The sequence below is a fragment of the Diceros bicornis genome, assembly GCF_020826845.1.
Source record: "Diceros bicornis minor isolate mBicDic1 chromosome 30 unlocalized genomic scaffold, mDicBic1.mat.cur SUPER_30_unloc_6, whole genome shotgun sequence".
NCBI lineage: Eukaryota > Metazoa > Chordata > Mammalia > Perissodactyla > Rhinocerotidae > Diceros > Diceros bicornis.
Window position 1 is genome coordinate 1,068,076 of NW_026690904.1, and position 25,484 is coordinate 1,093,559.

A 25,484-nucleotide genomic window follows, 5' to 3' on the forward strand; every position below is an offset into this window, starting at 1 on the left:
GTTCTAGAATCTGTATCGTATCCAAATGTCTTACTGGGACAGCTGAAAATGCTAAAGGGGAAACTTAGCAGTCATAATCTAAATTCTATAGAGTTTACCAAATAGGAAGTAACATTGCTTTATCAGACTACACGCCAAAAAAATCAAGAAAACAATGTTGTTTTCTCCTGCAGGAGACCAGTAGGCAGCTGAGGCTCCAGCCTTTATGCAGTGAGAGCCATCCACTGCACAGGCTCCTGCAGGAGACAGGGAGGTTGCTGAGGCCTGGAGTCTTGGAGGCTGGATGGAAGGGCTGCGTTTGCAGAGGTCACCCCCACTGGGTGAGTGGGGACTCTGGGACACCTGACGTCACAGATGCAAGTGACCCGCACCTGGGAAGGTGTGAGGGAGGTGCACAGAGGGCAGTGCCTCAGTGGCAGGCAGGGCTTTATGCCCATGGGCAGAACTCCTTGGCAAAGGTCAGCTACTCCTTTGCACCCTGGAGAGCAGAAGGCACCTAGGGCTGCCAGTGGTCCATGGGAGGCCAGGACAGCCTGCTGACTGGCAGACATCAGGCCTGCAGCACGAGAGGTTCATGGTGAAACTGCTCCTGGGTAGCCTGGGCCAGCGGGTTGGACAGAAAAGATGGCCACCTGGTTTTTGTCACTCTAGTATGTACGTGCTCGTCTCCCCAGCTAGCCAGACCCTGGGGAGTGTGGCCCTGTGGCTGAACAGCACTAGGGACTGAGGAGAAGTTGCCCTTGGCAATATCGAGTCCCTCCTCTTCATGTGAGGCCGGGTTGAGCTGGCTCCATGCCTGACCTCACCCCCTTGGCGACAGTGGGCTTCTTCAAGTCAAATTCATACTAGGCTTCGGGTTCATGGTACTGAACACATTGGCATCCTCAGGGGTCTTCAGCATGGGGGTGAGGGGCCAAAGGAGGGTTGGCTATTCTCAGGACAGCCACACCAGTGACAGGGAAATGCACAGAGACAGGAAGCATATCAGTGCTTGTCAGGAGGTGGGGGAGTGGATATGGGGGCATGGCTGCTTCATGGGTACAGGGGTTCTGGTGGGGCGAAGCAATGATCTGGAACTAGATAACAGTGACGGTACACAGCATAGAGAATGTAGTTAATGGCCGGCTCTGAAATGTAGAAATTTATGTGAAGAAAACATTAAACTTTATTGAATCTAAATTTGAACACATAGAACATAAAAAATTATAAAACATTGAAAAGGGAAAAGACATCCTGCCCTCACAGGCAAGGTGAAGGACAGCTCTGGTGTGGAGCTGGAGCCGGCCGGGCCTTAATTGCTGGCGATGAGGGCGGTGCTGCAGCTGCTCTAGCGCTGGATCCACTGCTGTGGCTGATGCTGGAGATCCCACCAGCTCTGGCTGTGCAACTGGCCCAGGAGCTGGACCTGATCTGGGGCTGGAGCTCGGTCTGACTCAGGCGATGGTGCCTGACCTGATTCTAGAATTAGTTCCGGTCCTGAGACGGACTCTAGCTCTGCATTGTTGACAGATTTGGTGCAGGAGCTAGTGATGGAAATGGCTGCTGCTCTGGAGCTGGTCAAGTGTGGGAGCTGGAGGGAGCTCTCGTTCTTGATCTGGCCACAACTGAGCTCTAGAGCTGGCACCAGAGCTCTCACTAGTCCACAGCTGGAGCAGGATCTGGTGCTATGTGGCTCTAACTTTGTAGGTTGAGGTAACTCTGGCTCTGCTGTTGGTGACCGAGCCTTCTCTAGCTCCACAGCTGGTAAACAACGTGTCCTGACCTTTAGATGGGGTCAGTGACATCATCAACCCATCATGAGATGTCCATCAGATGGTGGGAGAACTTCAGCAAAGAGCATCTATTACAGTAGTGTTATTTCATCTCAGTTCCAGTTACATATTGATTTTAAATATACTTAGAAGGAGAATAGGATAACAGAAACCATTTACTCTTTGCTGAGATTTAACAGAGCACACCTTATTGATGTCGTTTTTTAAGAAATATTACACAGTGGACGACACCATTCTCTTCCCTCTCTCTTTCCTCCCCAGAGGTAACTATCGTCTTGACGTTAATATATGTATTCTGTGCACATTGTCTTTTGCAAAAAGACAATCGTCCCAAATTTGCTGAGGTTTTTGCTATAAGTGGCCATCAAAGATATGCATCCTAGTGAATACTGTTAAAAACACTCTCCTTTCAAAGTAAAGACAACAGTTCAACAGTTAGTTGAGAAGGTACCTGCTTTGTAGATATGGTTTTTAAAAGAGAGGTTTGAAAATATCTCCATTCTGTTACCATTGATCCTCCTTATTTGGAAGAGTTATGTTCTGTCAATTCTTCACTGACACTGCATGAGCAAGAATGAACCAGTGCTCCCAGGGGAAGGACAAGGTGAGGTTTCTGCAGCCTCTGGTCGTGACATGTTTGGGAACCTCTCAATGCACAACCTTGTCTTATGTGTGTCTCTTGAAAGACACCTTATTTCATATAGATTGTTGATTCATTAGTTGAACTCTCGGCCAACAGCACTATCTATAACTCATGCCTGAAGGAAGCTCATCTAAGACAACCATTTTCTATGAAAGGCCCATCACAGGCTCCTTGTGCTTACGAACACTACACAACACTTCAGCACTACATTTGAGGGCCATTCTAAAGAGCAAAAGCACCAAGGAGAAGCACAAAAGGGGACAAACTTAGCATTCCATAGATTAGAAAAAGAACATTTGTTGACGTGAGAATTAAAACAAGAGTTTTAATACTGTAATAGCAAAAACTGGAAACAACCCAAATGTGCACCAAAAGAAAAACAGTCAAAGGAGATGTTGTTTACTCATACTAACATGTAACAGTGAAAAAGAATGGGTCCAAGCAAATTGTTACAAAAGTATCTCCAATGTAGTTTTGAGTGAAAAGAGGAGGTTGCAGAACCAGGTCCATGACTCACAGGAACAGGTCTGCCTGAGGTTTGATCGCCAAGCAGCTCTATCAAGCTTAATGCCAACTGCTGTGAAAAAGGAAACAAAAATTCTGTTTCTGGAATGTGCTATTTGCCTTAAGAAAATCTTGCAAGCATGTGGCTGGTTGGTTCATCTAAAAGGACAGAGAGCTGAGACTTTGCTGAGCTTACAGAATAGGATTTACGAGTTCTTTCATTCCCTGATTCCTAAGGAATATTTTTAAGTAAATGTGTGCTTGTATGACAACATTTCAGGTGAGACTCGCTTGCATTATAACCTGGTAATGAGGTTGTGGGATTTAGCTAACCATTAGCAAGGCAAAGTTTTCCTGGCTCTCTTCTCTACCAAAAGCAATGTAAAAGTTGGGCAGGACTATTTTGGGTTAGCTGGTGGTATTTGGGCTGGTTTGCAGCACACACCCCCAAGAAGTCTCTCACCTCTGGGCCTCTGTACTTGAGGTAGCCTCTGCCTAGAACCTCTACCCAGGATGTGTAAATGGCTCACTCTTCATTTCTTCATGCCTTGGCTCAAATGTCCTCTGAGAGGTGGATACCAAGACAGGATTAAACGGGCAAGGATTTTATGAGGGGAAATGTTTCTGTAACAGAAAATGGGGTCGGGGAGCCTGGCAAAGTGGGAGAGTCATCAGGCCATGATGCAAGTCTGACTCTAAATGAGGGGGAGATAGAGGGAAGGATGGGTCCAAGTGTCCTACACTGCTGTATAGTCTAAGGAAGGCTTAAGAATGCCACTGGGGAGTCCTTGAGCACAAGCAGATCAGCAGAAGTGTCCATGCCTCCCAGGAACAGGTCTGCCTGAGTGTCTATCGCTGCCTCACTCACTGATTTGGAGCAGTCCAAGGGAATCACGACCTCAGTGCAAACAGAGGATAGATCTCATAGCTCAGCAGACTACTGACTTCATAGCTTTGGCTAATTACATTTGCTGCAGGTGGAGGCCTTCGAGGAGCAGTCTCCTGGATACCATATCTTATCAGTCAATTTTCCCTGATCACTCTCTGCAAAACAGCCCCACAGAACAGTAAAACATCAACCACATTTCACCAGGAAACAGTAAAAACACATTTCAGACTGGATAGAAGGCACATTCCAGGACAACAAGTAATCTGGACTGGTGTTCGGAGTAGATTAAAACTGCATTACTTCTAGGGATCAAGCAATATCAAGAGAAAGAGAGAGAAGGAAGCAAGTGAGGGAAGACAGAGGGCGTTGGCCCTCAGCATTTGGGGCTAGTATTTGGCCATGCCCATCAGGGATCATAACTGGCTGCAAGACATCCTACAAGCCATAAAGTCAAAACAGCTCATTCATTTACAAAAATGCATTTCATGTATTGACATTTGTTTTAACCCGTCCCCTCATTTCAGACAGGAGATCCAGAAAAGGGAGACAACTCATCAGTAGCAGAACCAGGACTAGAACCCAGGGCCCCAGACTCCTGCTCATTCATTCAGGAGGGCACCCCTTGTTCCTGGCTGCCTGCCAACCTGTAGGAGGACAACATTGGTGAGGACAACCTGAAGGAACTGAAGTTCTTGCCTTCACAGAAGTTCAAAGGAGGTGCTTGTGCTGGATCTTAGAGGATGACTAGGAATTTGCCAGACATCTGAAGGGCATTGGAGGCAGTGCCTGCAAAGTAGGGAGGCCTGAAACAGCGCTGGGATCAGAAGGCACAAGTGAAGCCCTCTGCTCGAGTGGATGAAGTGCTGAGGAGCGAGGTGAGAGCTGGGGAGGACGATGCACTGTGGAAGACAGCGGGGAATGCCTGCAGGGGTTTTAGCAGTGAATGCCAATAGGAAGAGCTACCCTCTAGCTCACTGTGTGTGGAGCAGGGACTGAGTGGCTTAGTAGCTGTTGGGGCCCAGGAACGCCCCCAACAAGGCCAGGGAAGAGATGACGATGGACAGTGGCAAAGGGAGTACACAGGACAGGGGAAGGACTTACCTGGATATGCGCGGAGGGCACCACCCCTCCAGCGTTTCCCAGGCTGATGCCAAGAGGCAAAGGGCCTCATGACAGGAAAGCGCCCTGTGCCTGCCCGAACAGGGCAGATGCTTGGGAAATGTGCGCTGCGTGGGGAGGGGACAGTGCTAAGGGGGAGCTGGAGCTCAGAGGAAGGTCGTGCACCAGGTGGCATGGCCAGGACCTGGGCCCCATCTACCACCCTGAGGATTGCAGGTCCCTGGCTCCGCCCAGCCCAGCCACCCCCCCCAGTCTGCGCCACTGGGGGCCCTCAGCGCCTTTGCCTTCAGCCAATAGGAAACCTGGTGGCGGCGCATTCGCCAGGGCCTGGGGTCACACAAGTTGGCCTAGCCTGGTGGCCTGAAGGTGCGATGGCGCCGGCGTTGAGGGCCCGGCTGGGGCGCCGGCTGGGCTGCCCTGGGCCAGGGTGAGGGCCCTGAAAGGCGGCGGTGTGCTAGTGGAGCAGGCAGGAGGCGGCAGAGGCCGGGGCGCGCCGTGGGCCTGTAGGTTGGCGAGCGCGCAGCCCGCGCTGACTGCACCCTCGTGGGGGCTGCATCTTTTCGGGGCGCAGGTCGCCCCCCCTTCATGCTGCCCAGCTCTGGGCCTAGCCCAGCCCCGTCTCGCGGACGCGCCGCCGGGTGGAGTTGCTGCCATCCTGCCTGGAGCTTGAGCGGAAGAAGTGGGCTGCCCCTCCCTCCGCGAGTTCTGCCCGCCGCCGCCGCCACTGCTCCTCCCCGTGCCCTTGCTCCCTTGAGAAGCTGCCACGCTGGAGGGTGAGACACTGGGAGGGCGCCCCTCGAGCGGCCGCAGGCACGGGAGGGGGAGGCGACAGGGGCGCTGCCCGCCTTGATGGAGGCCCAGAAATGGCGGGTTTGTGGAGGCCCGCTGCATCCGCACCTCCCCAGGGGGTCGGGGTTGTCCCCACAGATCAGGGAACAGAGGGAGGCTCAGACAGGTCAAGGGACAGGCCCCAGGCCCCACAGCTGATAGTGGTACGTACAGTGGGATCCGCACTCGGGCGGTCGGCCCCGGGGGGTTCTGATGTTAGGACAGCCGGCTGCAAAAGCTCCGGGACCTTGCGGGCCGGCTCATGTCGGTGGACCAGTGGGAAAGGAAGCATTAACTGGAGCAGGTACAGGGATGAGCGAGGAGGAGCGGAGGTCCGCACACACTAGGGTGTTTGCACAGGAGGCGTCTGCCTTGACTCAGGTTTGAAAAGATGGCAGCAGAGGGCGACTTGCGGTGGCTTCTCTTGGAGCCAACAGTCAGAAGAGCAAAACAAGGTACTTAGGATAGGTTCTTGTTGGGGATGCTTGTGGGAATCTCGATGCAGGATGAAAAAGCAGCAGTTTGGACCAGTTTGGCTTCTGACTTGTCTGTCAAGGGTAACAAGTGATCTTGAACTGAAAAGGGGAGTTCAAGAGAAACGGACCATTGAAGCTCCAGAGGAATGACAAGTTGCATTGTTTTTTCCTTAATATTGAGATGTAAGAGTTATTTATGTGTGCTGGATAGAGGTCCTTTATCATATACATGATATGTGCAGATATTTTCTGCCAGTCCACGGCTTTTCTTTTGATTTTCTTAAGTGTCCTTTGAAGAGGCAAATGTTTAAATTTTAATGAAATTCAGTTGATCAGTTTTTCTGCTGTGGATTGTGTTTTTGGTATGTGTAAGAAGTCTTTGCCTAACCCAAGATCACAAAGATAGTTTTCCTATGTTTTCTTGTAGGAGCTTCATAGTTTTAGTTCTTCTGTTTAGGTCTATGAGCCAGTCATTTGAGCTGGTATTTGTGTATGGTGTGGGGTAGGGGCCTTTCTACATGTGGATATCCCATTGTCCTAGGATCTTTAGTTGAAAGACTAGCCTTTGCTTATTGAATTGTTTGTCACCTTCGTCCAAGTCAGTTGCCTGTAATAGTAAGGGTTTATTTCTGAACTGTCAGTTCTGTTCCGTTGATCTATATGTCTAACCGTATGCTAAAATTATGCTCTTTTGATTACTGTAGCTTTATAATAAATTTTGAAATTGGGAAATGTAAGTCCTCCAGCTTGTTCTTGTTTTTAAAAATTGTTTTGTCTATTCTGAGTCTTTTGATTTTCCAAATAAATGTTAGGATTAGCTTGTCAGTTTTTGCAGAAGTACTTGCTGGGCTTTTGGTAGGGATTATGTTGAATTTGTAGATTGATTTGGGCACAAATGCCCTCTAAAAATTCTTTTGTCTTCCAATCCATGAACGTGGAATTTCTCATTTAAGTAGGTCTTTAATTTCTCTCAAGTATGTTTTGTAGTTTTCAGTTTACAAGTCTTGCATTTCTTTTGTTACAGTTATTCCTAAGCATTTTATCCTTTTTGATGGTATTTTGAATAGAATTGTATTCTCAACTTAATTCTTGGAGCGTTCCTTGTTAGTATATAGAAATACCTTTGGTTTTTGTATATTGACCTTCTATCTTTTGACTTTGTTGAACTTGTATATTAGTTTTATATGTTGTTGTGTATTCCTTAGGATTTTCTACATACAAGATCGTGTTGTCTGGTTGTCTGTGAATCAAGACAGTTTCACGTCTTCATTTCCAATTTGGATGTCTTTGTTTCTTTCTTTTGCCTAATTGCACTGGGTAGAGCCTTCAGTACAGTGTTGAATTGAAGTGCTGTCCGTGTTCTGTTCCTGATCTTAGGGAGACAGCATTCAGTGTTTGACCATTGCGGGTGATGCGAGCTGTAAAGTTTTCACAGATGCCTTTCCTCAAGTTGAGGAAGTTCCCTTCTTATCCTACCTTATGCGGAGTTTCTTTTCTTTTTTTAAAATCCTGAATAGGGACTAGATTCTGTCAAATGCTTTTTGTATATCTGTTGAGGTGATCATGTGATGTTTGTCCTTTATTCTGTGAATAGGATATATTACGTTAGTTGATTGTTGGATGTTAAACCAGCTTGCATCCCTGGGAGAAATTCCTCTTGTTCTTGGACAATAATTCTTTTTCCACTGAGTTGGTTTTGCTAACATCTTATTGAGGATTTTTTTCATGTGATGTCTTTGACTGGTTTTGGTATGAAGATATTCCTGGCCTCACTGAATGAGTTTCTGGAAAAGTTTGTGAAGAATTGGTGTTATTCCTTAGGTAAATGTTGGGTTAATTTACCAGGGAAGTAAGTCATCTGGGTCTGGACTTTCCTTGGTAAGAAGAGTTAGTTTTATTACTAATTTAATTTTTTTAAGCTTGTTATGGGTATATTAAAATTTTCTGTCTCTTCTTGAGTCAGCTTGGGTAATTTGTGTCTTTCCAGGAATGTGTTCTTTCCTTGTTAGTTATCTAATTTGTTGGCATAAAGTTGTTTGTAGTATTCACTTCTGATCTCCCACAGTTCTGTAGGTTGGTAGTGATCTTCTCTCTTTAGTTCCCGATTTTGGTAATTTGCATTTTCTCTTTTTTCCTTGGTCAGTGTAGCTGAAGATTTGGCAACTTTATTAATATTTTAAGAGAACCAAATTTTGGTGAATTCATTTTCACTATTGATTTTCTATTATCTGTTTCATTGATTTATAGTTCAATTTTTACTATTTCCTGTAATGCTTGCTTTGGTTTTAGTTTGTTCTTCTAGTTTCTTAAGGTGAAGGGTTTGGCTAGTGTTGAGGTCGTTTTTCTTTTATAATGTAGGTATTGGAAGCTACATTACAAGCTTTAAACTTCAGTTTAAAGCTCAAATTATGAGTTTGTCTCTAGGCACTATTTAGCTGCAGCCCATAAATTCTGATATGTTGTATTTCCTCTGTCTTCATTCACCTTCAAGTATTTTTCAGTTTTCTTTGGAATTTCTTCTTTGACCCTGGAGTTATTTAGAAGTGTTTAATTTCCAAATATTGATGGTTTTCCTAATTTCTTTATTGTTTGATTTCCAATTTCATTCTGTTGTGGTTATAGAACATACTTTAATTTCAATCCATTGAAATGTATTGAGATTTTGTTTTTTCGCCTAGCATATGGTCTATCCTGAAGAATGTTCCATGTGTTCTCTAAAAGGATGTGGATTCTGCTGTTGTTTGGATAGAGTGTTCTAGAGATGTCAGGTCAAGTTTGTTGATAGTTTCTGGGTTAATCTATTATTTGCTCCTACTATTATGCACCACCCAGGCAGCTTCAGTGTTCCTCATTAGCCTCTCATTGTTTTCAGCAACCATCCCAGGAGGAAAGGCTGTTTGCTCTTGGTGATATCTGCATCAGGTCAGAAAAATAGAGCCTTGTTAATGTGGTCTTGCAGGGAACCACCAGGCAGAACAAATGCGAGTTCTCTGGGAGTAGGGCTTTCCAGTTGTTCCAATCCTTTTCTGCCTCCCCCCGTGGCTGCCAGATTGTTGATTTCCACTGAAATTGTGAGCTGTTGGTGTTGAGGGCTCCTGCAGAGTTGAGGAGAGGTGGATGGGAATAGGTCAGATTAAAATGCGACCAAGCTTGCTGGTCTGACTGAGAGTCAGCTGCTTTCTGGAGTGAACCTCCCCGAGATTGCTTGAAGTCTTTGGTTCTTTGTCAGAGTTTTGAAAAGTGGATTTTGACAGTTTCCCCGTGTTTTTGTTGCTCCACTATTTTTACTGACGTTGCTCAATCCATATCCTTTGAATGTAGTTACGGATGTGGTCGGATCACATCTGCCGTTTTGCTGTTTGTTTCTTTATGTCGTTTTTATCTTTCTGCTCTTCCTTTGAGGCCTTATTTTGTGGTTAATAGGTATTTTTCTAGCGGACCTTTTAAATTCCTTTGTTGGGTGTTTTACTATATTTCGTTTGTTTTTTTTAGTAGTTGCTCTTGGGATTAAAATATATGTCTTAATTCATCACAATCTACTTCCGGTTTTTAGTGACCTAATCCTGAGGAAACTAAGGCAACTTTGTTCCAACATTGCTCCATTTCCTCCTCTCTCTTTTGTGTGGTTGTTCTGATATATACCACATCTTTATACATTTGAAGCTCAGCAAAGCAATTTATAATTATGATTTTGTGCGATTGTCCTTTAAATCTCTTAAGGGATGAAGATAGACAAAATATATTTGTGCAGTGTTTTATATTTACGTTTATAATTACTTTGACTGATGTTCTTCATTTCTTCTTGTGATTGTTACTGACCATCTGCTGTCATTTCCTGTCAGCCTGAAGGACTTCTTTAGTTCTTGTTCAGACACGTCTGCTCTCAGTGAATTCTGTCAGTCTTTGTTTGGTCATGTCTTTATTCCAGCTTCAATTTTTTTTAAAGTGTAATTTTGCTGGATATAGAATTAATGCTTGGTTGACAGTTTTTGTCTTTCAGACTTTGAATATGTCATTCTATTCGTTTCCGGTCTCCATAGCTTCTGATGAGAAGTGAGCCGTGAATGTGATTGTTGTTGCCTTGTACCTGATGAGTCCATTTTCTTTGGATGCTTTCCAGAGTTTGTTTTTTAACGGCTTAACTGTGTTTTGTTGAGCATCTGTGATCTGTAGGTTTATGTTTTTCATAAAATTTGGTGGGTTTTCTGCCATTCTTTCTGTAAGTGTTTTGTTCTACTTTCTTTCTCTCTTGCCCTTCTGAGACTCCCATTTCCTGAATGTCAATACACTTGATGTTGTGCCACAGGTCTCTGCAGCACCATTCGTTTTCTTTTTCAGTCTTTTTTTTTTTCTATTTTTCAGAATGAATACTTTCTATTGGTATTTCTTCAAGTTCACTGATTCTTTCTTCTGCCATCTCAAATCTGCTGTTGAGCCTATATAGTGAATTCTTTATTGGTTATTTTGCTTTACAACTTTAGAATTTCTATTTAGGATATTTGTGTTTGTATTTCTGTATTCAGCGTCCGTATTTGTCAAGTCATTGTCATCATGTATTCATATGGTTTTTTAACATGGTCTTAAAATAGTCTTTGAACAACAGTTCATTGAAATCTTTGATAAATCTAACATCTGGGTCAACTGCATGTCAGTTTCTGTTGGCTGCTTTTTTCCCCCCGGTATATGTCACTCTTTCTTAATTATCGAATTTTTTTTGTTAAAAATTGGAGTTTTTCATGATATATAATAACAACTTTGTATTCTGATATTTTTCATACTGAGTTTTTTTTTTCTTTTTTTGAATTTTTATTGACTTGATTTATAGCCTCAGCCTCCTGGACTGTGCTTGGCCACTGATGTCTTTGCTCGGTTCCTGTTTTGTCCCCCTCCCTCTTATTTTTTTAGCCTGACTTCCTGAGGGTTACCCCCAGTCTGCATCCCTTTGTGGTCAGCCAATGATTTGGGCTGAGGTTGTGCTCAAACACCTTGAGCTTCTAAGGTTTCTACCCTCTACCTTTGATTGTATGTAGGTTGGAACCACATCAAAGTTCAGCCTGTTCTCCAGTCTCCTCATCTTTACTTTCCACTGGTGCTCAGGTGTCATCTGTCCATTCGTTCAGTTTCTCATTCAGCCGTGGATGTGGGCAGAGGCTTCTGTCACTCTCTCCTTTCTAGCATCTTCCCGTGAAATTTCTGGCTGGTCTGCCTCTCCTCTTTCCCCAATCAGGATTGCAATCAGGCTCATCGAGGTGTGCATTGTACTTGTTTGTTTCCTACTAGTTTGCTGATGGGCATGAGTTTGCACCTTCCAGTTTCAGCATCCAATGTAAGTCTGTGCTTTCTGGCAACAAAGCTGAAGGATTTCATGGCCAGCCCTGCCTTGTTCAAAATTCTGTGCTAACTGAGCTGGGGCAGACGGAACAGCACGAGACAAGAAGTCTGAAGACTCCAGCTGTTCTTACCTGTAGTTCTCGCAGTCTTCTGTGAATAATTCCTCAGTTTATTTGTGTTTTATTGATTTATCAGGCTGTGAAGTGATTTTTTTTAAATAATTTTGTCCATTTTTGTAGTTCTTTTTTGGTGAGAGCTTCACTAACCTCTTCACTCCACCATAGTTGGAAGTGCTCTGCTCGCACTTTATTATAACACACATTACTGAATGCTGACTCTGTGTCAGGTGTTGTTCGAAGCCTTTTCTCATACTAGGAGATTTAATAACACAGTAGGTGCTCACCAAGTATTTGTTGAGTGTTGAATCAACAGCTACTACAAGCAATGAGAAAAAGCATAGAGTGCTGGACATCCTTTGTGGACTCACTTCTTTTCTATGTTTCCTGCCGTGTGGTCCGGGGCTGTGTCCAGCCTCCCCAGTGGGTCGTTTCTGTGGAGCTAGAGCCGTTCCCAAAGGCCAAGGAACTGACCTTTTTGACTCACACAAGGATGCATGTGTATATGTTCCCTGTGAATGTGAGGAGAGAAAATATCACAGGGCAAAAGGAAGGATATGTCACTTTAGGATGACTTGATTAAACAAGTCACCAACAGGTCAAATTTAAAGGAAATATTTAGCTAACTTTCTTCAGGCCGTGATGCAATTAAAAAAATAATCTTTTTTTTTTTTTGCTGAGAAAGAGTCACCCTGAGCTAACGCATGTGCCAATCATCCTCTATTTTGTATGTGGGTCGCACCCCAGCTTGGCCACTGACAAGTGGTATACGTTTGCATCCTGGACCCGAACCCAGACCGCCCTAGGAGAGCGTGCCGAACTCACCCACTGGGAACTAGGCCACAGGGCCGGCACCCCCGCCAAGAAAATTCTTCACATTTGTTCTTTATTGGTCAGCTGGCTTTTCCTAAGGATTAGGTTTATATATAGTCTCTGAGACTGACTACAGAGGCCTGTGATAAACTCTAAACAGCCAACAGACAGTGGGGCGTCGTTTGGGTTACCATAGAATTTGTCATCCAGTTTGTTCGAGAGTGAACTTTGGGACATCAGGTGTAAGCTAGGACTACCCCAGGCCACCCGGGGAAGGTGCTCACTCTGGGTTTTATGGGAAAGGAGCCGATTCTAAAGCCAAGCTGCCTTTGGCTTCAGCCCTACCAAATCCTCAGTTTGCTCCTGCGGCCCGTGAAAGGGAGGATTGATAACATCACATCGCGTTTGGGTGAAACACCCAACAGAGTCACTGGGCTGTGAATGTGTTACTTTTGCTGTGGCTGTGGTATGAATGGTTCTTCATGGCAGGTCTTTGAGAATGTCACAGTGCAGCATCAGGGTCAAGAGGGTGCATTCTGGAATCAGACAGCCTCCACTTCTTAGCCGCGTGACTGTATTAGGCAAGTTACTTAATCTCTAGGAGCCTCGATTTTCTCCTCTATCGACTACTCCTCTTACTACCACCAGTAATGATAGTGAGTATGTGCCGTCGCTCTTACACATGAAGTCAGGCACTATTCACTGTAGGGGCTTTAGCTCTATTAACTCATTTAGTCCTGACAGCAACCCAAAAAGAGAGATATTATTCTGAACTCCAGTTCACATAGAGGGAAAGAGTCACAGAGAGGTCAAGCAGTCTGTGTCAGGTCACACAACTGGTCAGAGTCTACCAGCTGTAGACCCTTTGGCGTTGCGAATATTAAAACGAAGGTTATGTTCAACTTTACTGCTTTGTGAGACTGTGTCTTGGTGAATGGGGAGGATCTGATAACTAGATCCTTGGGTGAGTGTGAAGATGAAATGAGATAGTGCATCTCAAACACTTAGCATGTAGCAAACATTCCATAAGTGTTGGTTGCTGTGTTAATAGTGTGTGTTCTTGGAATGGGTAAACAAGCTGCCATTTATTTCTGGAAAAACTGGATGTCCCAGATAAGTGAATGCTTTATGGGAACTCTTTTTCAGATTTCACCTGCCGCCTGTGGCCATGGATTCACACTGCTGTCCTCTAAAAGTAAGGATGGGATGAAAGTTTGGGAGATGGAACTCAACAGAGATTCTCAGTTTGGATTTGACAGGAGCCAAAAAGAGAAAATTGAGGCTCTCCCCTTGGCTTTTTCTGCTGTGATTCGCTGAGGAAGCTCCCTCTGATTTTCAAGAATCTGATGACATAAAGCAGACCGTAACAACAACATAGATGGAGTCTTCAAAGGCACATTGTTTGGAACTATCTGGACTAGATTATTTTCAGCCTGTTTGGTAAAGGTCCTTTGCTGATAAGTAGGGATGTTATTTTTTGGCCCCAGAGTGATGACCTTTGTTTCCTAACTTGAGATATCCTGAGACACTGTACAGTGACTAGAATGTGGTCTGGGCAAAAAATTCAATGAAAGCCTTAAGATGGAGGCTTTATTCCAGATATTTGAAATTGGATTATAAAATGTTAGAAATGATTTATGATATTTTCAAAAGTAGACACTAGTCAATCAATATTATGAGGACCATATGAAACATTTTTTAAAATAAAGGAGAATTACCCAGAAATACATACTGGACAAATCTTTCTTTTCATTTTTTTCCCTCTTCCTTCATTTGTATGCAAATGTCTGTTTATAGAATTTTGATCACAATGTATATTTTGTTTCCTGCCTTTTTTCACTGAATTTCATATCAGAATCCTTTTACCCTTAGTATTGAAGTCTTTATTGGCTGTACGATGCCAAATGACATTTCTTTTTACCTTTTGTTTCGAATGATTGTAAACATATGCAGAGTGGATGGAATAGGGTAATGCACCCCATGGGCCATCACCAGCTTCCACCATCGTCAGCTCATGACGATCTTATTTTACTCATTTCCCTCATGTGATCCCTCAGCAAATTTGGAGCAAATCATAAGAAAATTGATTTCATTGATAAATATTTCAGTACATATCTAAAAAAATAAGGACTGAAAAGAGTGGTAAGTATAGCATCACACCTAAAAATAATGAACAGTGTAATCCCTTAATATCAAATACTTTGTCAGTGTTCAAACTGACAGTTGTCTCATAAGTGTCAATAGATTTTTATGTTATTTTAAAAATTTATTTGAATCCAAAGCCAGATAAGGTCTAGACATTGTAAGTGGTTGAGAAGACTTTTATAGTCTTTTAAGTCTGTTTGAATCTTTTTTCCTTGAAATGTATTTAACGAAGAAATGACATTGTTTATTCTATAGAATTTTCCAGTCTGCAGTTTGTTGAATGCATCCCTGTGGTGCTGTTTGACATGATCCTCTGTCCTCTGTATTTCCTGTCAATTGGTAGTTGGAGCTAGAGCCAGTTTACCTTTCAATGTTATATAGTAACCTTTCCCAGGCCCTTAGGGGTCTATGCAGATAGTAATGGTGGATGTGAATCACTTGTCAGTATTTTAATGTACTTCATATTTTCAGCTACTAATATGAGCTAACAACATTGTCCATTTTCTTTGATTTTGCCTAGAATCATATCATCTCATTGTGATAAACCAGTTATTTCATGCAGATCAAAAGCTCTGTCTGCAAATTATATCAGTCACTGATGAATATGGATGGACAAGTAGATTATTATAACAGTCATAATGCCATTTATTAGGTAGATGAGATGTTTTTAAAGATGGGGATCATAGGAGAAGATAGAGGGTCATTAGTGAGGAGTATGTTGAGAACCAGTGCGTTCGCAGATCTTCTCCTCAACTCCAGCCTCCACTGTAAATAGTCAAAAGTTCATTGTTTAAGACCTGTCAGAGGAATTCCCTATGTAGACCAATCTGGCCTCTCCAGTAGGATTATAAAGAACACTAAGTTTCTTCTTTAAATCATTTATTTATTTATTTATTTATTTATTTTTGTGAGGAAGATCAGCCCTGAGCTACCATCTGATGCCCATCTTCCTCTACTTTATATGAACGCCACCACAGCATGGCCTGACAAGTGGGGCGTCGGCATGTGCCCGGGATCCAAGCCAGCGAATCCGAAGTGCAGCGCGCCCACTTAACCGCTTGCGCCACCAGGCTGGCCCCAAGTTTCTTCTTTAAAGTGACTTCTAGACAACATTCCCACTTACTTGCTTATTTAAAAATTAAAATTTTCTGTTTTGAATACATAACATATTTACATAATTCAGAATCATAATGGCGCCATAGAACATATGATGAAGAGTCTGCTTTCTACCTCTGTCCTCCCAGCATCATGATTTTTCTCCTTGTCGTTAACATTTTCCAGTTTATCCTTCTGAAGAGATGTAATGCATGTACAAGCAAATGCATCTACAAATGTATTCTTTTTGCTTCCTTTTATTAGAAGAGGAGTCATATAATATGTGCTGTTCTTCACCGTACTGAGAAATCCTAGTGGCTATTGCAGAAAGTGGCTATTGCTTTTACTTTCCTGAAAAATTCAAATGGTGTGAAATGACATGTGAAGAGCTTTCTTTAATAAGACTAAGGATGCTTTTCAGTAACCCCGTGTGTCATGGAGGCAGTGTGGTGCAGTGGGTTGGACTTGGGGACTTATGTGGTTTGAGTAAGTCGTTCTGATCTCACTGTGTAACAATGTGGGGGTGGGGCAGTGTCATCTCTCATGTTAGAAGTGCTCTGACTCTGCATCAGTGCACTCGCCCTGGTTGTGTTTGTTTCAGCGAGGGGAGACGCGTGTGTTTTGGAGCTCTCACCTGTCCCACTGCCTCTGGACAGACCTCAGGAGACACAGGTGCTACAGGTCTCCTGCGGCAGAGTCCACTTTCATCCTGACAAGACGGTGAAGGACGTGAATTGACCTGTTCAAGATTGATGGAGGGTGGGGGGACCACTTTCTTGCCATAGGGCCTGAGGTGACCCATTTGATTGAGTCACATCTGATTGTGAAGCTTTGGAATTTCCCGAGCAAATCAGGAACATGGCTCAAGAGACTGTGTTGGGCAGACTTGGCTGACTCTTGTCTGTTCTCTGCTCTCTGTGGTTCTTGAGAAATCTCAGGTATTTATAAACATGACAGCGTACACCAGGCAACCTCATCAACGCCTGCCTTTGTTGTGAAGTCACTGAGCTGGGCTATGTGTGTAAATGGCTTTTCTACTGTACTGAGAGAAGCCTGTTTGCTAACACTTCCTCCAAAACGCGGGGCTTTCAGAGTCCAGGCTCTTGGGTAATCCCGACCGTCTCAAAAAAAGCGGTTATTCCAGGGAAGGCCAACTTCACGAAATTCATCACATTTCATTTTCTGACTTAGGGTGCTTTGTAGGAAAAGGCGAAGGTGGTGATTAGGAACTCTTTCCAGAGGGGCCTTGGCCTTGAGGGCAACCTGGTGACAGGTGCAAGGAATGGGGTGTTATGAGTGGTTCGGAGGATTCAATCAGAGACGTAAAAGAAACTCCATTCCAAACAAATGGACTGAAGGTATTTTTTATTATCTAGAGGATAGTAAAGGCGATAGTCCTCCAACAGATCTGAATAGGTCAAGTAATAAGAGGGAAAAACACCAGCTCGATCAGAAAGGGAAACACCAGATCGACTGAAGGGAAATGACACAAGTCAACGGGAAAGAGAAACACCAGGTTGACCGAAAAGAGAATACATCAGATCAATTACTTCACAATGAATCAATTACTCAAAACATCCACACCCCACAGCCGGGAGAGTCCTGTCAATCGACACGGCTGGTTGGGAATCATACATCCTGGGCAAGGCGTCCCTTCCACAGGTAGAACTCTCACCAGGCCTCGCTTTCCAGCTGTTTATATAAGCAGTTACAGAGTTTACAGAGCAAGTATTCAGTGTTTCAATGCACAAAATATTATCAGTGGTGTACGTGCACTGAGCCCCCTGGCTATTGTCGCAGCCCAGTAGCTGTGTATGTGCATTGTTTTTGTGGTTTCTTTCCAGCCCGGCACAGATGGCCAGTCAGCACCAGGCTACGGCGCCCGAAGGGCCTTGAAATTTTTACACATTGCAAATATATCCATCGGAGAATGGCCAGTTCCAACCATGCAGAAAGCAGCTTTTATATTTCTTTTTGTGCTGCTGGTTGTAGGTCAATGGAGCGGCCAAACATGGCTGTACTCATGTCAAGACATGGGGGTGCTGAGGCCTATCACAGGAGGTGCTGGCCTCTCATGGAATTCCTGAGAGGCAGAACGAGGGCCCAGAGAGGAAGCAGAGGGAAAGTACAGGTGGCCCAGCCTGTTGCAGCATGTCTGCACCCCAGCATGCCTGGAGGTGAGCCTGCACTGGTTGGAAATATTGGAGAAGGAAACCCAGTGGCAGTTGGGTGACCAGTTGGACTAGGACCGCTTTCCAGACCCCTTTCCAGTCCTGACGTCCTCAGATTCCCCAAACCTGTAGAACTGATTTCTGATTTCATTGGTGGTGGTATTCTTTAGTCTTCAGCCTGGGCAACAGCTATGATGGACAATGTGGAAGGAAGGTGGTGGAAAATGAACTTTACAGGTGAGTTCCCACAAGGACTACCCCTCTCCAAGTTGTATTGAGTATTAAACATCTCTGGAGTGATTACTATGTGATAGAGCCATAGAGCAGTACAAAGCCAGGTTCCTCATTCCTGAGAGGATCAGTGAGCGCTCCCCGGAGAGTTGTGGAGGGTGTTGTTCCATCTCAGGGGGAGATTCGTGCATCAGCCTGGTGGGAGGGAGGGCGCATGAGCATTGATTGGGATGCCTGGACCTTCTTTGGATTCCTTCTTTATTTTTAGCCAAATTGATTAACTTCAAAAATTCCTCTGTTTCAGTTATATTTCTGTTGGTCTTTAAAAATTTTCTCTCTAGTTCCTCGTGTTATGCTAGTTGGTCTAAACACCAGTCTCAGCTCTGGCAGCATATTAAAATCACCAAGCGATTTAGTTTGTATTATTTTACCTTCGCACCTGTGTCTAACTCTGCCTTCTTTTTAACCTAGAGAGTTTCCCTAACAGTTACTGTGTGTGTGTGTGGGGCCACCAGTGAGGAATGACAGAGGGGAGGCCAGAACCCCACAGTGCTTACCATGACCATATCTCTTGCTTCTCTCCAGATTGCCCTCAGCCATTAGCGGAAGTCACAAAGTCCACAGAACGCAGGCCTTCGATGGACAGGTGGTCCGGGTAAGAGGCGGGGGCTGAGAGCCAATCATTCTGCACCCTGGGGCACTTTTGAAAGGGGGAAACTTGGGTGGGGTGATGGGAAATTTCTTAGGGGGATTTTCTGAGTTAATAAATTTTTTTATGCAAATGATTGCCTGGCTACTGTAGACCAGGATGTACAGTACTCGAACATGGGGTACCAAGTTGAATAAGGTTTGGGGGGGATAACACTCTAGTGGGAGAGACAATTGAAAAAACTAGCTGTACTCGAGTGTGTCCTGGCACTGTGTGTGTTCCAGGCTGGCTTTATCTTGTTCACCATTTATTCCCATGCCTGGGGCAGTTCCTGGCACATGGTAGATAGCTATAATCAATACTTAAATACATAAATGAATGTATACAGAAAGTGCTATAAGAGTAGCAAAAGGGAGTCGTTAAGTCTTCCGTGGGTGGAAGGAAGGGACAGAAGACATCGTGAAGGAGGTGGCAGAGGAATTTACCAGATAGACTGGGGATGGGTGGTAGGAAAGTTTTCATGGCAGAGGGGAGGAGGCAGGTGGAGACTTGAACTGCTGAGAGCAAGTGGCGTGGCTGGAGTTTGGTATGCTTACAGGGGAGTGCTGTGGCATAGGCTGGAAGACAGGTGGAGAGTGAGCGATGCAGGGTTTTCTAAGGTTGGGGGGGAGGTGATGAAGGCCACTTGGGAAAGCGTGGGGAAAAAGGACATGTGGAGAGACATGTAAGGAGGATTGACAAGATTTAGGGCTTGATAAGAGGTCCAGGGAGTGAGCTAGAGGGAGTGGAGCCTGACTCCACTGGCAAATGAGTGGCTGCTGATGTTCTCAACCCAGATCGGGAGTCCTAGAGGAGGGGAGGCTTGGGTTGAGTGGGAGAGAGAAGCTAGGAGGAGGTAGAGAGTGAAATTGCTTTTAGTATGCAGTAGAGTATAGTGCTTCTTGCACAGACTTGAAAGTCCCATGGATGCGAATTCAAGTCCCTGCTACCCCACATATTAACTGGATGACTTTGGGCAAGTTACCAACCTTCTCTGAGATTCGGTTTCTTATTAGGTGTTCTTGGTTATTGACTTAGCACAGTGCCTGGCAAAATAAGCATTTAGTAAACGGTGCTTTTCATTAGGCAGTTAGAAAAGCAGGTCTGGAACTCAGTAGAGTTGTCGGGATTGGAGATAACAGTGTACAGGTGACAGGGAAAGCCTTGGAAATGTATGCAGCCTCCCAGGGGAGTGTGAAGAAGAGGAGAGAAGAGGACAGAAGACTGACCTTGGAGAAGGATTCCAACACTGAAGGTAAGTAGTAAGGCTGAGCTAGGGAGCAAGATTGGAAGCTATTGGAGAGGCAGAAGAGAAGGATGGGGAAGAGAAAGGCTTGTGGAGGAGGGAGTGATTCCTCAGGGATGGACTGGGATGGAGGAGCTCTTGGGTCTTCTCCTTAGGACATCTCGCCCTTTCCTTTAGCAAGAGCCACGTCAGTGGAGGGGCAGGCAGAAACCAGGCTGCAGTGGAGTGAGAAAGAATAAGAAGTGGAGGTTGTGTGGGGCAGCCTGCCTGGATCCGGCCCCCTCGGGGCTCAGGAGCAGTAGGGAATGTTCTCGTACTTTGGGTCCCTTGAGCAGGACACTGGTCTTCAAAGGATTTCTTCTCATCAGCCTTCCCTCTGTTTGTCTGATAGGTCGCCAGTGGTCAGGACTATAGTCTGTTCCTAACGTATAAAGGAGAGTTCTATTCTGGGGGATGGGGCGCAGATGGGCAAACAGGTAGTGGACCTTACACCCCCTTGGCATGGTGTAGCCTGGAGCTGTGAGCGGTGGTTCTTTCATGGGCTAGAACCACCTGCCTTCATTTGACTCTTACCTCTCTTATCACTTCCTCGGGCGCCACTGTTCTGTTTGTCCCTTCCCAGTGCCCTCACCCCTGGCTCCCATGGAAAGGAACCGATAAAGGATTGGGTGGAGGATTAAAGCCAACCCTCAGCAGAGGAGCTGTGAGCCTTTCTCTCAGCAGAGACAAGAAACCGTGTGAGGCTTTCAAATATAATACAAGTGTCCCCTAAAAGGATCTTGATGTTCACTGATTTGAGAAGAATGTGATTAATGCAGGGAGGAATGATTGAGAAATTTTCTCAAGCTGGTATATTTAACCTTTTTGTTTCTGATATTGGTCTGAAGGGAGGGCCATTAAATATAAGACTAAATCTTTTAGAAATCCTCAGTAATCCTACCAGCACATGAAATCATCTTTGTTCATTGTTTAGTGTTTTCTTCCAGTCCTCGTTCATATGTGCACTACTTTTTTTTTTCCTCCAAAGCCCCAGTAGATAGTTGTATGCCATAGCTGCACATCCTTCTAGTTGCTGTATGTGGGACGCGGCCTCAACATGGCCAGAGAAACGGTGCGTTGGTGCGTGCCCAGGATCCGAACCCGGGCCGCCAGCAGCGGAGCGAGGGCACTTAAGCGCTAAGCCACGGGGCCGGCCCTTTTTTTCTTTTCTTTGTTTTTTTTTGATGAGAAAGTTTTGCCCTGAGCTACCATCCGAAGCCAATCCTCCTGTTTTGTCTAACAAAGATTGCCCCTAGGCTAACATCTGTGCCCATCTCCCTCTACTCCACATGGGACGCCGCCACAGCATGGCTTGACAAGTGGTGCATCGGTGCACGCCCGGGATCCGTAACTGGGAGTCCCAGGTCGCCGCAACGGAGGAGCGTGCACAATTAACCGCTCTGCCACTGGGCTGGGCCCCACGTGTGCACATTTGTATACAGTAATCACACCATAGGTGTGGTTTTATATGCTTGTTTTATCATTTATACTTACATAAAGCATTTTTCCATGGTGGTAATGTTTTCACAGTTACAGTTTTTAATATTTGTATGATATAGCATCAATTTAATTTATCATAATTAATTATTCATTTAACTATTTTATTAAATAATTACATAAGCATTTCCCTGTTGCCAGGTGGCATACTTCTTTGGAGGCGGAGTGCAGTGGTCATTGGAGATACCATGACATTTATCTTATGTACATACGTGACTTTTTCTTTCGTTTGGATTATTGCTCTAGGATAAATCCCAGGAGTGTCAAAGGAGTAGGATATTTTTATTGTTGTCAGAAAGTGTTGTTAAATTGCTTTCCAGAAGTTTTACCAGATGATACTGCCATCAGCAGTGGGTAGAAGTACCACTTGAATTTTGTGGGTGAGGCATCTGGGGGGGCTTAGCTGGGTCTTTGGCTCTGAGTCTCTCAAAGGCTGCAGTCATCGTAGGGTTCCACTGGGAAGGCTCTGCTTCCAGGAGCACACTGATGGTTGTTGGCAGGATGCAGGGGCCCCAATTCCTTGCTGGTAGTAGTCCAGCAAATGGTTGCTGGCCAAGTCTTCTTCGGTTCCTTACCATGTAGGCTTCTCCATGTGGCAGCTCCCAACATGGCAGCTGGCTCCGTCAGAGTGACCAAATGAGAGGGTAAGACGGAGTGCCAGTGAGACAGAAGCCGGTGTTCTCTCATTTAATCTGGGCAGTGACCTCCCTTCACTTTTGTTGGCCTTCTGCATGCGAGAAGCAAGTCACTAGGTCCAGCCCCCACACAAGGGTGGGGAGTACACGTGGGTGTGAACAGCAGGAGACGGGGATCACTATGGGCCATTTTAGAAGTAGCCTGCCACAACCATGATCTTGACTGTGGCCTGAGCCTCCCCCTGTCAGTGACAACAGTGATTTCTTTCCAGTGACCTTTACCAGAGCACAGTTAGGTAAAGAAGCTCTCTGCGAGCCAGGCAGCAGAGGCCAGGCACCAGCTCTGTCAGCCTCACTCACCTAGGTGTACCTTTTCTGGATCAGTAAACCCCTCTTTTCCTTTTGAGTCAACTTAGGGACTGTTGTTGTTCCGCTGTCTTCACCAAAGCACTTAGAATCTGCCTTTCCAAAGTTATCCCTCAGCAGAGGCACCAAGATCAAATCCTGCTGGAAAGCTAAGTTGGCCACACTTCATCCTCCAGACCGCTGACCCTCCCATCTCTCGCTCTCAGCAGAAGAACCTGCCTCCTGTTTCATAGAGGAAACAGATGCCGTCAGCTGAGAAAGCCCTCAGTTTCCCACTCGTACTCCTGCACACTTGCCTCTACCTGTCCCTGCCCTGGGTCCCTTCCCTTTATAGCGGTGGGGGAAGCGTGTCTCTTCCTAATGAAGCTGATGCTTCTCTCTGTGCCCTGGATCCCATCTCCCCCCGTTCCTCAGATGTCTCACTCCATCTGCTGGGCCTTCTTCCCCACAACTTCAGCGTCTCCCTCTCTACTCGTCCCTCGCCATCAGTCTTTACACATGACTCAGGTGTCTTCCACCTTAAGAGGCCCTGTGTGGAGCCCTCCACATCCTCCCATTCCCCCAAGTCCCACCTCTTCGCTTCACCTCCTGCCTCCACTTCTAGGCCAGACTTCTCAGGAGCTGCATTGACTTACTGTCCCCATTTCCTCATCTCCTTCTCATTCCTCTGCCCGTTCCACTCAACTTCCACCCTTATCAGTTTGCTGAGTGGCTCTTGCTAGGGTTACGGTGACCTCCATGTTGCTGAAAACAATAATAAAGAACCTGGAGACCATTGTCCAATCTTTCCCTTTCTTGATCTCTCAGCAGCGTTTGACATTGGCTATGACGTGCTGAGCATCTTGGTGAAGAGCAGTCTTCCTTTCACCACTGTGACAGGGTTCTCTGAGGGCTCTCTTCCTTTCTCATTCCTTCTAGGCTCATTTCCTGGCTGTGCTCCTGGGCCAGGCCCTCCCATGTCGGAGGTCCCCGTGGCAGGACTGTGCTCGCCTCCTTTCCTCTGCCTTCTCCTTCAGAAGGTCTCACCCTCACTGTGGCTGCAGTCACCGTCTGTGTGCTCAGGACTCTCCAGCTGGCAGCTGAGGCACAGCCTGCTCTTGGGAGGTACAGACATCTCTCAGTGCCACTTGACGTTTGCCCTTGGCCATCTCTAAGCACTGTGAGTTCAGTGGGTCTAAAAGTGAACCCCTGCTCGTCCCTCACTTGCTCCTTCTCCACTGCTTGCCATGTCCACTTACGTTCCCCTCTAGGAATCATGTCTACTCCTTACTTGGAACACTTACCAGCTACGCATTGTGCTTAGAATAAAGACCAGGCCCTTCCGTGATCTACAGCATCCTGCATGATCTACCCTCCCTGCTCCCCACTGGCGTCTTGCAAACTTTCCCCCTCGTCCCCTGGCCTCATCCACTCGGCCCTTGTTTAAACTCGCTCAGTGGGCCATGGCCCCTCCCTCCCTGTGCAGGTGCTGTCTCCCCTACGTGGAATACCGTGCTCTCCCCTCCCCTCCACACTCCTACTCATCCTTCAGACTGCGTGGATAGAATGAAGCCTCCTGAACACTCCTGCCCATGAGCTACTTCAGGCTTCCTGAGTTTCCTCACAGAGGCCCCTGTCCTGCCATCCTTGCAGTCAGCACACATTAATTGGGTGATAATTTTGGCTGACCTCTGCCTCCTCCACTAGACTGAACTCAGAGAGAGGGACCGGGTCTCTTCCTTCCCCTCATGTTCCCATCACCAGTTAGATATTTAGCTTATGTTTGCTGTTTGGGACATATTTGTGGAGTGAATGAATGACCTGGCAATTATCTGCTCCTTCCATTCACCAGAATCCTTCCAAGTTCTCACTGGTTTGTCTTCCTATCAGTATGGACCCTTCCTGTGACTCGGGTGAATGTCCCCCGGTACTTGCCCTTCTCAGTTGTGGGGACCGTTAAGCACGTGGCGTGTAGGTGCACGGGCTGTGCTGTATGAAATGGTGAGAGCCTCTTGCAGGCAGGTCATTGGGAAGATCTAGAGGGGTCGATGGCGAAGGGTTGGTGTCTGTTGGATCCACAGGCACAGACCTCAGCCTGAGGGAGGGAACGTGGATGTGGGAAGACCTAGTTAGAGTGAGTTCAGTTAATAGAGGGTGAGGGTGACGTTCCTGACAGAACGATAGTAGCCCTGGTTTCTCTGTAGACAAATAGCCAGCCCAGAGCTTAGTAATTCTGTAGTAAACCTCTGGAGTGGAGAAGGAACTGCTTTCTCCCCCTCCCGTCGCCTGGACCAGAGACTCCGTCCCTGCCTTCTCCAGAGAGACTGCACCAAGAAACAGAGACAGAGGGAGAAGATCCTTAGTGTTTCGACGCTGAGGTCCTTGCCCCTGGGATGAAACATCTGGCATCACTGATAGGTATTTCACTTTTTATAAGCAAAACATCATTTCTGATGGTTTTCGGCATCTGGCCCTAAGTTGTTTTGTACTTGGCTTGCTCTCCTGGTCAGTGTGAAACTTAGAGCTCTTAGTAGGGGGACAACTGTCTTTCTGAGGCTCTCCTGTGTTCACATGGGGTTTCTGGGTGATTTGTTGACTAGGCCCCTCCAGGTTGCCCTCCAGGTTTGGGAAGTTTATATTCTGAGCTTGGTTAGTTTGCTTGGCATACGCCCAGAGTAAGAATTTAAAAGAGGAGAAAATAAACTGATTCTTTTCCAAGTGTCATCAATGTGTTTTGCCAAGCAAGGAGGAGAAAACAATCCCTGTGGATCTAAAGCATCCCGGTGGTGCAGTTTGAATTTCTGGTGAGGAGGGCTGCAATTGGTTTGACTTACTGACCGCTGTTTTTACTGTCATGTAGAAGGACATGTTTTTGTCTGAGGCTACGGAATTCTTGGCAAA

General features: G+C 45.7%; 1 long non-coding RNA gene across 2 annotated transcripts; it reads left to right on the forward strand.

Moving 5' to 3' along the window:
* Window positions 1-271: 271 nt before the first annotated feature.
* On the forward strand, window positions 272-25,484 carry LOC131402197 (uncharacterized). 2 transcript variants are annotated; one of them, XR_009218362.1, is made up of 4 exons: window positions 272-320; window positions 13,638-13,686; window positions 18,719-18,788; window positions 25,444-25,484. It is a non-coding gene; the product is annotated as an uncharacterized LOC131402197 (long non-coding RNA). The 2 variants fall into 2 exon arrangements; XR_009218361.1 differs by lacking the exon at window positions 272-320 and adding an exon at window positions 5,643-5,700.